The 13,759-nt window shown below is 37.2% G+C and overlaps 1 protein-coding gene across 19 annotated transcripts in view; it reads right to left on the bottom strand.

Annotated features, from left to right (window-relative positions):
* Positions 1-13,759, bottom strand: part of LOC134548834 (zinc finger and BTB domain-containing protein 20) — a 472,135-nt gene that overhangs the window by 234,737 nt on the left and 223,639 nt on the right. The window contains exon 1 of one of the 19 annotated variants that reach the window (XM_063393958.1): positions 269-9,062. The exons of the other annotated variants lie outside the window; for them this stretch is intronic. The gene's annotated coding sequence lies outside the window, so the exon portion shown is untranslated. Of the gene's footprint in view, positions 1-268; positions 9,063-13,759 lie in introns of those variants that run through there. 19 annotated transcript variants of the gene reach the window in all.

Below are 13,759 nucleotides of genomic sequence, written 5' to 3'. Positions count from 1 at the left end.
GGCAGGCGAGAGTTACATAACTGGCTTTTTACATAAATATTACATTGAGAGATATTTTGCTTTTCAGAAAGGAAAAAAGATTAAAAGGAAAAAAAGCTCAAGCTAACGTCAGAGAATTCAATCCAACTTCACTTACTCCTCGTCCCTCTTTCACTTTGCAACATGTATCGAATAGTTGGAGTGAGGTGTTTCTTTTCCTTTTTTCATTACAACTAAACAAATAACCAATTCAGCCTTAAACACTTCATAATAGATTGTCTTGTATTACCTGAGAAGTGCACCACATCATGGAAGCTGGAAAAAAGTCTTATTTTCAAGCATAAGCAAGCCTGCCTTGCTTATCTGCAGCACGGGGCAATTAGAAATGACCATGGATGTTAAACAAGCTCGCCTCTGTACAGTCTGAGAAAAGGGAAAAAACACCCTGCAAGTCTCCCCATCTGTTATTTCCTTTTTTTTTTTTTTTTTTTTGGCTGTAGAAAAGCAAAATTATGCAAGAGCTTTTGAATGTAAAGCCTGTGTGTGCTTTTTCCCTTTTTGTCTCTGTGTACACGGTATGTGCTATTGCGTAACCGAGCGCGGAGTGGGCGGCGAGCATTTACTATGGATTTACACTACTCCTCACACGGAGGAGGGAGGCACACACGAAAAGCAGGGCACAGAGGGGACACGGACCTGCATTTATGGCATGTGCCACGGAGAGAGGGAAGCAAAGCATGTACAGACAGAACTGTGTCTTTCTGAACTAAATGCAATTTCCCCGACTTTTTTGTTTCCATGCCCTTTGGTAGAAGAGCGTATGCATAACAAAACCCACAAACCCCTCTGTCCTAAAGTAAGGTTTCCCTCCCACACACCCATGCCTAAATCCTATTAGAAATTACAAAAACCTACCAATTAGTGCCATTGTAACAATTCTTGTGCCAGGTATAAAAATGCCTAGCAAGCTCTTAGTGACCATGAGGTTCCATTAAGGTTACAAAGAGAATTCTTTTTTTTAAGTAATACTATACATGTAGCTTTTACTAATTTCTTTAGGATCTACTTTAGGCTTGCAGGAGCACAAAAATCATAGACACTATGCACAGTATGCAATACAAAGCCTTGGATTTTTTGAGATGATTGGGTGACTTGGAAATGTGAGAATTAAGAGACCGGAAACAAGGGAACTTCAGCCTATTTTGTTCACTTATTAAGCCTGCCAAAATATTCATGTTGTTCTCTCTTTTCCACACACCCGGAGTCATCAGTCTAGACAGACAGGCCTCTAGCTCATTAATGAGAATAATTTTGAGTCAGTAGGGGGAATTGTCTCATTCACACAGGTGAATGCCCATCACATTGCTGAATCCTGTGCCTCCAAGGTGAGACGTGGCTGTGCACATTCTGCCTGCTCCCCCTTCACACCTGGTCCTAAAGGCAAGGGAACACCACCAGGCTGCCACAACACTGGGCTCCTGGGCATCCATTTATTTATTGGGTGAGGGATTTCTCTAATAAGGTCAGTGGGATTCCAAAGCACGTTAACATACTTTAAAGGATACTGAAAGACTGAAGACTAAAAGGAAGTTTATTACAAGCCACAGTAGACACTGAGCCTCGTACCAGAAATGAAACTAAGTGTGCTGATTAAGAAAAAAAAAAAAAATCAAAAAATCAAAAAATCAAGTATCAATGCTCTTAAAACATTTTTTGCATTATCTTTACTGGAAGACACAGTCCCCATATTATTACTTTCTTCAAATTGTGTTTAATGGACAACATGTTTTTTCTTCACAGATCTGACATCGGACATTTTTGCAGGTCCTAAAATAGCACAGTGAGCAAACAAAAAACTCCATGTTATAAGAAAGGCAAACTCTATTTTAAGGAAATCACACAGATATGCAATGTTTCTGAGTATTCTATTTGTGGCTTTTTTGTTGGTTTGTTTTTTTTTTTTTTTTAACCCAGGTCCACATCTACTAACATTAACTATGGTACTATCAGCCAGCATGCAGTCAGGATCTCTGTCAGGCTGTTAGGAAAAGAAAACATTCATTCACTGTCTTGCACATGCTTATTCATTTTGTTTGCACATAACTGGAATAGCATTGAAATTACCCAGAAAAGCTTTACACAGAAAGTCACGTGCAGCCTAACTAGTCTGATTTGTCTTAAAATGAAACTGACGCTTAAAGGAAAAGAACAAGGTCTTCATTAAAGGGGATCTAGTCATGAAAACTGAATTAAGCACTTACTAATACAGATGGGGACAACTCAGGCATATTTCCTTTGCTCACCAGGGGAACGCTGGGGGAAAGAAAAGAGACCCAGAAGGCAAACTCTACTTCCCCACCATGCAGCCAGTGGAAACAATGCTCTACAAGCAAACTTCTGAGGGATGCTGTGCAAGGTGAGTGTTTCATGACTGAAAGGATCAGACCAGAGGACCAGCACATCAAACAATGAAAATCTGCACTCCTCTGACAAGACTGTATGTGAAAAAGAAAATATTTTTCAGCACCATTTATACTCTTAGTCTGGATTTGAGTATATTCTCATCTTCTCATCTTATGGGACGCAGCTTACAAGCTTAAAATGTTTTACAGGATGTTATATAAAATAGACACAGAAAGAGGCTAAAGAAATAACAGCTAATGGAAGCCAATCTCAGATATTGGTAAGGGCAGCTCCAGCCCTGCTGTACTTGCTTTATCATTGTCCATAGTACACCTATTTTTAAGCCCTTTTTAGCATGTCAGATTCTAAGCAACTAGCTGTGGACTCTACATATCAGGTTCAAACAAAGATCTGATTCACCTAAAAATACGAGGATACAAATGAGGGAGTTCAGATCTGGTATATTCTTGAGGGCTATCAAGCAAAGCTGAATAAAGTTTCCATTATAACCCACTTGCCTTCACTCAAATATGTTGGAAAATTCACGATGTAAACTTTCTGTTCCTAATGTTTACCTAATCTTAAATTTCACAAAAACTTGAATAAACAAAAGTTCATCTGTTTTGCACATACAGAATGAGAGGAAAACATCCAGAGATTTAAGATAAAGGGAAAAAAGAGAGCTTATATTATAACTATCCGTAGAAAAAGCACAGAAAACAACAGAAAATACAAACGGACTCATAAAGTCAATACTGGCTAGGCTTTGTTTCAAGAAAAAGCTTTCTACTCTGATGAACATACTTAAGTTTTTAAAATTCCACACACCTAAAAAATCCAACCATACCTTTTATGAACACCATCTTGGATACACATTCAGAAAATCCTAAAAGAATCCTTGTGTGTGTGCTAAAACCCCTTGTATTTGTATTTAATTGTATATTACATTCTTTAATGTCTCTGATAGATGTTCTCCCTACAAGAGAACATATCTACAAAGCAACATTATTTTTCATTATGTTAGACAGCTGGTTTGGATAGATTTTTTGGGTTTTGATTAGTGAAACACATTAATAGCAGATGCCTTTTGCATGTATCAAAGATACTATAGCTCTCTATTTGCAGAAAAACAATGTGACTTCTTATTAAAGACTATCATAAGGGAGAAACTAAGGTTATAAACAAGTTATTACTCTAGGATTTCATGATTTTGCATGTAAGCTTAATGTTTCTCAAAACAGATTCTGTCTTTTTAATGACTGTAGGAGGACATAAGCACGGTGCTAGGTTGCCATGGGCTTTTAATGGCAAATTGAATAATAAAAAAATATTAAAATGATAGAGACAAAACCTAAATATACTAGGGATGCTTGCCAACTGTTCCTGCTAGTTAAAGAATCAATAAACCTTTGCAGACCTTGTGCAACATGACTTTACTTGCAACAAAAGTAATCCACAACAAGTATGCTTTTCTTGGCAATTTACCTTTACTTTTCTCCTACCGACTTCTCTTCCACATGAACCTTCTGGACTCCACTGTTTTGGAATGACCATGACACAGCAGAAGTTGCTAAACTTCCCCCACCCCTCAGCTAACCTATTAAACATGTGTAATGATGTTATTTCCTACAGATGGATGTATTTCCAAGATGGTTTTAGTCAAAATGAATGGCAGTAAAATTGGCACAGACTCAGAAAGTAAAGTCCAAGAAGACTAGCAAAGAACTCAGTCAGAAAAAAATGGTCTCTGGATATTTTTGCCATGTCTGCCAGAACCAAAAGAATAGAGGCTATGTCAGTGTTTCCATAATAAACATCAGTTTTCAAGATTATAACTCAGCTGCAAAGATCTGATCCAGACTGAAATCAACACGTGGGGTTTTAGATCAAGAGTGATTTTTTTCTTTAAACTTGTATTTGCCCTGCTGCAAAAGCAATCTAATGTTATAATTTAATCTGGTAAGTAATTACTAATTTAGCAGAATTAGGGAGAGGAAGCAGAAAACAAATTCAGAATTCACAGTAAATGCTTTCTGGGATTGCATAACTTTCCTTCCAGATATTCCCTAGGAGATTTTGAAAAGACCATATTTCTAAAGTAATTGTTGGATCAGTATAATCTTTGGCCAACAAACCTTAATATCTCTTTTGCTCCCTAAAAGCAACATCTTGTTTTGAAGCAAGTGTGACTTTTATACTGTGCAGCAGACGCAGGAAAAGACTAGGAGGGATTCAGAAGAATTTACAGGATAGGCCAGTTAATTTTTAAAGTACTGTAATTTATCACATTAATTCACCTTATTCCTCTCAAACACCACTCCTGAAACCCAGAGGTTTCATCCTGAGGGAGCCCGAATAACTCCAGGATATTCAGACAACGGGTAGATCACACACCTGAGGCATCCCTGAAGTGCAGAGGGCACGGTGAGGTGTGAGAGCCGTGCCCAGAGCTGAGAGCATCCTCCTGCTCCTGCCAAAGCCACCACGGGCTGCAGCACCTGATCCAAGTCTGCAGCTCCTTGTTTCATAAAGCTTTATCACTAGCTCAGGGACAAGAGGAAGTGCCAACTCCTCCTGTACCAGTTAGGCATTTCCCACAGCTTCTCATTGTTCATATACACATGACTTCAAACTCCTCTTTGAGTTTAATTCAAGTATCTCAACAGACACAGTAAAAACAGGCATCTTCATAGCACACTTCATGTGGCTTGAAAAAATAAAGAAATTTCCAAGAAGTTCCTAGGGGATAGGAAACTGTGGTGTAAACTGAGTATGTTAAAGTATACCTGGAAGAGTTATTTTCAAGTATCAAGAAAGCTGAGTAAAAAATGGCTTGCACCAAAACCAAGTAATTCATTCAGGAGCAAAACCCAGATATTCTGAGCTGCCTTTTCTCTTTTGATCTGCAGAGGAGAATTATTTTAGACTAGATACTTTAGGGAAACCTGCATTTCATGAGCTAAATGCCACAGTAAGCCCTGCACCACTTGACATTTTAATTTTCTGTCTTTGGCTCTGTTTTGTCATACAAAGTATGGCTGGCCCAAAAATGAATATACACATACTGGTGTTTGCCATTCTTCTGCTTTGCTGCAAGTTCCTCAGAGTGCTGAAACTTAACCATACTCATTAGCTAATGGCATATTTTGAACACAACTGAATTAAAAAACAAGTGAATTGTTTGTAACACAACACAAAATATCATCGGCAGTATTTCCTGCTGTTATCCCTTAATTTTTACTCAGGAGTACCAGAGCACTTTGTACAAAAAGGTAGACTCATATGAGCATCCTGCCTTGTGAGTAGTTCCAGCGGAATCACAACACCGATTAACCAAACAAGGCATTATTCCACTACCCAACTCTGGGACATATTTACTAGTAATTCTACTGACAAATGGGAAAATAAGTTCATAGATTCTAAATAATTTGTGCAAGATCTCACTCTAAGCAAGTGGTCAAGCTGGACATAGAATGTCAAACTCTCAGCTGCCAGCCTCTTGCTGTAAACTCCTCAATACTACCTGTACTATACAAAGAAAAATAAAACACAGCATTGACAAGTTTCAGGCATTTTCCAGCAACCTTGATTTATCTGAACAACCTCATCAAAGAACTATAGAATAAGAAAAAATTGACTTTTCATCCTTCTCTGAATAGCTGTAAAGTTTTCTTTATCTCTAGTAAGGTTAAGATTTTTCTTCTTTTAACGACCTGTATCACAGCTATGGATTAGCCAAAGGTATATTGCTACAAGGGAGAGAAAGATGAGTGCTGAAGCAGGCATCAGAGATTTACAAACAGAAGGCTAAGACACACTCAACATTACTTCTGAAAGTTAATTTTGCACTTAAATGCTTTCCTCAATACTCTACCATCCAAATTCACCTGGGTGAGACTGTAGGACCTGAAGCAAAGATTTGTTGTATAGCAGAAGCAGAAAGTTGACAAGCACAGTGCACATTGCTGATTGTAAAACAGAAACTAGATGTAGCACTTTTTCAGACTGTGGGTCAGGATTTTTATTTCATATACTTACTTTAACGTAAAATTACAAATGCTATGCTTTGACTTCAGAAGAAACTACACAATGACTTGTAATGAGCAAATTATCAGATATAGTAAATCTGTCACTATTGCTGTTCATATTGGAAGGAGGTTTTCTTACCTTTTTACTTTGTTTGCTGAGAGCCAACAGTGTCATCCCCTTAGTCAGTGTCAGCTACTCTTTTATTGTACAGAAGGCAAGTGATAGCAAAACTGCGCTGATCTGCCTGCTTTCACTCTATATAGTGTCTGTATTTATAGGCTTTTGCTTCTATCTGAATCTATATTTATCTGCTTTCTCTGCCTACAGTGCATCTGCTTCTCGTACACACAGCCATATATACTTGCACATGTGTGCCTGCACACAAACACACAGACACACATAAACACACACACGGGCATACCCCGAGGATGGTGCTTACAGCAGGCTTCTGTTCACAGCAGCGTTTGTATAAATATAAACATATGCAGGGTACACGACATGAACCAAGGCATGCACAAAGAAAATCATCAGCTATTGCACGAATATGCCTCGCTGGCTTGGGGAAGGTTTATTATTCAGCAGGCTGCCTAGTCAAGAGGATTGTATACAATCAGTTTGCTTTACATTACTCTGCTGTTGTGGCTTTGCAAGCAGTAGCAATTTATGCTGTTATTTTGCTGGTTTTTTTTTTTTTTTGTTTTTTTTTTTTTTTTTTTTTTTGTTTGTTTGTTTTTTTTTTTTTTTTTTTAATTCCATGTAAGCATAGTTGGCACAGTTGTGAAATCACTGCCATCCTGTCAGGAGATAGACTCCCTACTGGTACCACTAACAATTTCCCTCAGGCTAGTCATTAAAAGGCAAGAGTTAGGCCACCCTATGCCAATTCAGGAGAGCATTCCCTAGAGGGAAGGAAGAAGGTACAACCTCAGACCCAGGTTGATCTGGCAATTTTAAGACCAAACATTCCTTAGGCCTGAAAAACAAACATCAGTTTCCCAAATTAACAGAGAATAAATGGAGGTATTCATCTTCGTATGCGGAGAAACCATCGTGCCACACTTCCCCGTATCACCAGAGAGAGCTGCAGGTATTCTGTCCTGTTACTTAGACTGGAGCTACATCTCACCTCCATCTTTCTGCTTGCTGGGGAGGCTTCTGTTAGGACAATGGGAGCTGCCAGGGGAGATGATGGAAGTGAAGTATGTGACAGTAAAGACCTCTGTGTTACCATAATGTGCTAAAGCTTCCATCAGGCCAGTTATCTAAACATAGCATGTTTCTGCTGGACAACTTTAATTCAATACTTGATTAATTCACATCCTACCATGTCCAAGGAGGAGAAGAAAGAGTTTCCACAATATAAAAACATAAACAGGTAAGAAGTCCCTGGGGATTTCTTTCTGTTCCCTTATTGCACAAGCTGCATTTTGGCTTCCCAGTTGTTCATAAGGCAGTGAAAACAAACTGCTGATTTAATACATGACCTGTGGACTCTTCTGAGAGGGGCAGGAGTCCCTAAGCAAAAACTATTGGTTGTATAGGCTAAACAAATAAGATACAAAGAATCCTCAGAGTATCAAGGGCAGCTGAAGAAGACAGTCTTACCCACAGTCCTTTCTAAATCCTGCAAAACTTCAAATAGGGTTAAACAACACACCCAGGCATTTTACAGGAGTAAAAAAATTATACTGAATTCTAAAAATCTAGTCTCCTCTGAAAACCAGGTAATAAGTACATTAACTAGTAACTTAATGAATAAACAAATTATCATTAGGATGTGTTTAAAAATCTCAAACAAGTTCTGTAACTCAAAATCAGAAAAAAACCCCAACCCCTTAAGAAGACTTTTTATGTCAAGATTGTGTTTGATAACTAAACCAGAAATACTACTACAAAAATCTGAGACTTTTGGATAATTCTTTCATACACTTAATCACACTGAAGAACAGCTCCTGTAGTAATTTTATGCATATCCGGTATTAAATGGTCCATTTGAAAGGGTTTTCAGAAAATCTACAGACAAGAAGGTATTTAAATATTATATATATACTTTTCACACAGATTTTCTATGTATCTTTATTTAATTTCTTTTAATCTTAATATTCCCATTTCTCTATCATTATAGTGAACTGCAGCTGAAACTGAACTGAAAGAACCCTGTTCTTGATTTCCTCACTGTTAAAGTTATCCTTACCCCGATGGCTGACACAGCCACCTCAAAATTTTAAAAAAATGTAGTTCCATCATCTTAACTAACTGTTTTTTTAACTGCCCAGCTCAACTTACTTAGTAACAGGGAATCCACTCTACTTGAAAAGTTTCGCTGTTTTGCCATCTACAAGTAAAATATCGGTTTGAAAGGAACGAGAAAGGATTGTTGGTTAGCTCCTGCATTATCGAAGCACCATCAGTCTGGTAGGATCTGTTATGAAAATACTAACATCCTCCTAAAAATGACAGTTTGTGATTACTGTAATGACTCCACATTTATGATATCTTTAGCAGTGACCATTTAGCAACTAGTCCATTAATTTTTTTCTCAGCAGGATATTTTATAGTTTTAGTGTGTTTAAGAGCATTTTTAAATTGGAAAACATTATTTAATTATTCACATGGAGGCAGATTGATTACAGAATGTAGTTTTTCTTTGAGGGTGCCCTACAATGTACCTTTATACATATAAGAAAGTATTCAAGCACTTCTTTGATGCACAAATGTACAAACTCCTACCTCATTTGTTCAGCATTCTTTGAAATTTTATAGATAGAACATAAAAGGAACCTATTTAATGCAAACTCTCCTTTCTTATGACAAAGAGAGTAAATGTTACTGGAGTTCAAGAAATGTACCCTTCTCTCTGTGTATATACATTGCACTGAAAAATACAGGTGGAGACAAATATCTAATACATCTTACATTGCTTAAATGAAAACATCTGACATACATCTATCCCTCCTTAGGAATCCTTCTACAGGATTTGTGAACTGATAGCTCGAATCTTAAACACACTATATTTTTACTTGGAGCAGCTTTAATGGTTAAAATTGAAATTAAAGTAACACTTTATTTCCAAATAAATTAAAATATACAAATTCAAGCCCTATCCTTCCTTTCCCTCAAAAAAGGACTTATGTCATTTTATACTGATGCAATTCTATGGTTTTATAACTCAATATTACATTATTATAACCATATACATACATGAAGTTGATCTGGTTTAATTACTTTAGTAAAAATATCAACCCTTTCAAATAGAACAATTATATTAGCTAAAATCTATGCACATATTGGGCCTTAGTAGATATCTGAGACAAAATGGTAAAGACCAGCTGTCCATTCCAATGTTCCCATTCCTGAATAATCTTTAAAAGGTTGAAACTGCCCCAAATATGTCAGTTTAAAAGTAAATAAATTACATGGGCCATGCACTAATTTGTTGAATCAGAATTTCAAGGACCAACAATAAGCATTTATATATTAGAAGAAAATATTTGTCTAATTTATCAACAGACAAACAGAAATGAGAAATTATAAAAGAGAATGCTTTCAATGAGTTCAGTGAGACAAATTCAAAGAATGACATGGACACTGTAAACCAACCAAGCCTGTTCAGCAGCTCTGCATAGAAGGGGCTGAAACCTCATCAGGAAGGACTGATCAGTGCTGCTTTCTAACAAAGTCCTAAGCCTCAGATACACACGTGCAACTTGGCACCCTCATCATCTCATTATGAAGTAGAAGCTTTGATGTGGCCAGCAACACTTAAAGATTGAAACAGTGTAGGAGCTGCTGGTTCTTTATAACTCTTAAATACTCTGTGGGTCTCTGAACACAGAAAACAGCCTTATTCTTTCTTAGAAGCTGTCAGAAAAAAAATCTTGAGAAACAGAGGAAAACTAAAAGTAAAGAAAAAATTGCTTAACTCTGTAGATCATCTTGACCAAAATAATTAAATATCTCGACAAATACTGACAAAAACTTAAGGAAATTACTATCTTAATCCTATTGCTGCTAATTTAAATTGGTCATCCCAACTTTCCTGCACAACTGTTGCAAATTATTTGTGTCCTAACACAATGGAAGAAAAGTATCCTATTCCCTGCTGTAAGTGATAAAAGCAATTGAGTAAGATTTTTGTAGATAATTATCTCAGAAAGTTTTCTTGAAGGTTCAGGGGGAACCAAAGCAAATACCTGATGTGGGGCAGTGAAGAACACCATGTTTTCCCATGGAAGGATGAGAGGATGGGCACAAATGGAAATACATGAAATTCTATTTAAACATGAAAAAAATGGTGTTGAGGGTACTTAAACACTGGAATTGCTGCTCAGAGAGGCTGTAGAACCTCCATCCTTGGAGATACTAAAAAACTAACTCGATATGGTACTCAGCAAAATGCTCCAGGTGAACCTGCTTTGAATTGAAAGATTAGACTAAACTTTAGTGGTTCTGTGAAATCTCTGCAGACAGGAATTTAGAAACTACACCAAAATCAAAATAAAGTATTTTTCCTATGTATGGCTTTGTTTGACTTGGTCCTGCTGAGAAACATGAAGCTTGATTCCAGGCTGCACAGGCTGACAGAGCAGATGGTAGAAGCACCAGTCTGCTTGTATAATCCCTTCCGTAGCAGCAAAGGCACATCCTTCACCGTGTACTTTGTTTGTGACAGCTGCTGGAGACTGATAGAGACTCAGGTCACCATCATCTATGCACTATCAGATCTCCCTGTCTCTGAATGACACCTTGCTTTAGCGATCAGATCTTCATTCTGTGTCTCCACAAAGCCTAAAGACTCCTTGATCTATCTGATGCAAATATGTCCAAGAAGAAAGTAACAATTCTCCATACATGTCCAACCAGATGCATTTTTCTAGGCTAATAGACACCTCTGCAAATCCCGTGAATGAACAGACCTGACTCAACTGATTTACATCATTGAAACTAATATACTAGTTCTCAGCTACCCTAAATTCAGTTTCCAAAAACTATAAATACTATCTAGTACATACAATTTTATATAATGATATATATATAACTATATATATAGTTACAAATAACGATTTACAAGCCAAGGTGAAACAGTGATACAATTCCTAAAAGTTTTAAAAGTGTTTCCATTATTTCTTTCTATTTAGTACAACTGAAAACTAGAGACAAGCAATTGCAGCACAAAAAGAGATCAAGCAGTAGTCATTCAATTGAAGTTTCAAAGCCAGAAAGACAGGCAAGTACCAACCACCATGACCAGAAAACCTGGATCTGGAGAGCCACAACTGGATGTACATAGAGCTACCCATATTCTTAAGAATAAAAACCAGTCGAAAATGCCAAAGCACTAAAAAGAAATTTAACAAGGGCCAGTTTCCTCTCTTACTCTTGACCTCCAGTGCTCTCATCTTCTCAGAAATGCAGGGAAAAGTAATAAATGGTAAATATAATAACACAGTCAGAATCCTTTGGCCATTCTACTAGTCTAAAAGATTTAATTATAGAAGACAGTGTTCTGAGGCATATCAATCTTTAAAAGCTTTTACTAGAGCACAACCCTACTGAATTTTCAGCTGCTCAGGACTGAAATTAATTTACCTTCTTAGGATTTCTGTAAGTATCTACAAGTGAGAATTTTTTCAGATGTGATTGCTGAAAGATGTGATAACACTCTACAACAACTGATTAGCAGAAATGCTTGGACAGCAGTGGAACTTAAAAAGACTTTTTATCGTTATTGTCCAATTCTGTTTTAGGAAGAATTTGCATTTGGACTGTCCATCTTTTACTCTCCCCTCAGAACATACAGATTTCTTACATCATCAGTAGGTCATACTTTTACGAATGCTACTTCTGAAGGTTTAGAAAATGATTAATAAAGGCTTCAATAAATGCTTATTAGCTGTTATAAAGGATTGAGTGGAAGAATCCAATTAATGCTTATAATAACTTACAGATAGATCTGTGATGTGCTTACAAAACATGCAGTACTTACTATCCATCTCAAAACAGTTCTTAGAATGCTGATAAATTAACCACAAACTTCTATGAATTGTTTATAAAGTGTGTCACCAATATAAGTCTAACTAGATAAACAATGGAAGAAAAAACTTGCAAGGGGGCTAGTTACTGTAGCTGTAAACACACGGAATACTTCATTGTGCAGAGACTTGAGTACCAGTCTTCTGCTTTCACAAGGAATAATCCTTCTCATCCCCCAGCTGGGAATCCAAATCTTACCTCCCTCTCCTGCATAGTACCTGCAGATACCTCAAACATCCAGGAAAACTGAGCAAATTGTACCCACAGAGACATATGGACCAGAAACTCCCAGAGCATCAGTAAGGAGTATGGCTTCAGATTTTCAAAACCTTGGAGAAAATTCCATCCTCAGGAACACCAGGGACTATATACATGGAGGGAATGTGTGAATCTCCTTAAGGAACTTAACCACTGAATGAATTAATACTATGAGCACATGCAGGTGTTATCTGTGTAACAATTTTTTTTCCCTTTACCCCTGTGTAACCATAAATTATGCAATCTGTTGTTAAATCAGTAAAAATCATTTCATATTAGTCAAATGACCTCACATTTCATTGATAGCAGAACCTGTCCTGAATATCACATCAGTGAGAACACAACAAAGTGGAATTCTCCTTTGAGAAGCCAGTGCAGAATTTCATGGCATATTAATGAATCTTTTCTGATTGTGGAAAGACTTTCACTTATTGGCACATGCTAAATAGCATAGACAACTATCAATCCTTGCTGTCTTTTTTTTTTAAAAGACATTTTCTGGTGACAAAAAAGGCCCATCCAGGAAGTTACACACTGTTAGGAAGTTCGCAGGAGGGAAATAACCATACTGTGAATTACTTCTTGAAAAAATACAAAAAATGAGGGTGGAATTGCTAAAAATGGGATTTCACCAACATTGGCACTAGAGGTTAATCTTCAGCAATGCCATTCCTCATTCATATTTCTGCAGAAATCATAGCTGTCCTTCAACAGTAGTATCATATATTGACTATTTTCAATAGAAAGTATCAAGAGTATCATGCTCCAAGTATTGCAGTTCTATGAAGAGAACAAGACTGTCCATTGCTTATCCCCTAACTCTTTTAGGCAGCCACGTGAACTATAATGCCTGAAATTCAAGCCCAACTTCCCATCTACTACCACTGACTGAACCAGTGTGCTCCCACAGGTTTTCCCAGAAGCACAAGTACAAAAAAGCGCCATGGTTACACTCAAGAAAATACTGGTAACGTATTGGTTTGGGAAACGCTGTCAGGTGAACACGTCAGCTCTGATCCTGTCAGAGTAGCACATCAGAACCACATTAAAGTTCTGA

Source organism: Prinia subflava, chromosome 3 (assembly GCF_021018805.1).
Source record: "Prinia subflava isolate CZ2003 ecotype Zambia chromosome 3, Cam_Psub_1.2, whole genome shotgun sequence".
Lineage (NCBI taxonomy): Eukaryota > Metazoa > Chordata > Aves > Passeriformes > Cisticolidae > Prinia > Prinia subflava.
This window is presented reverse-complemented; position numbering and strand designations above follow the sequence as displayed.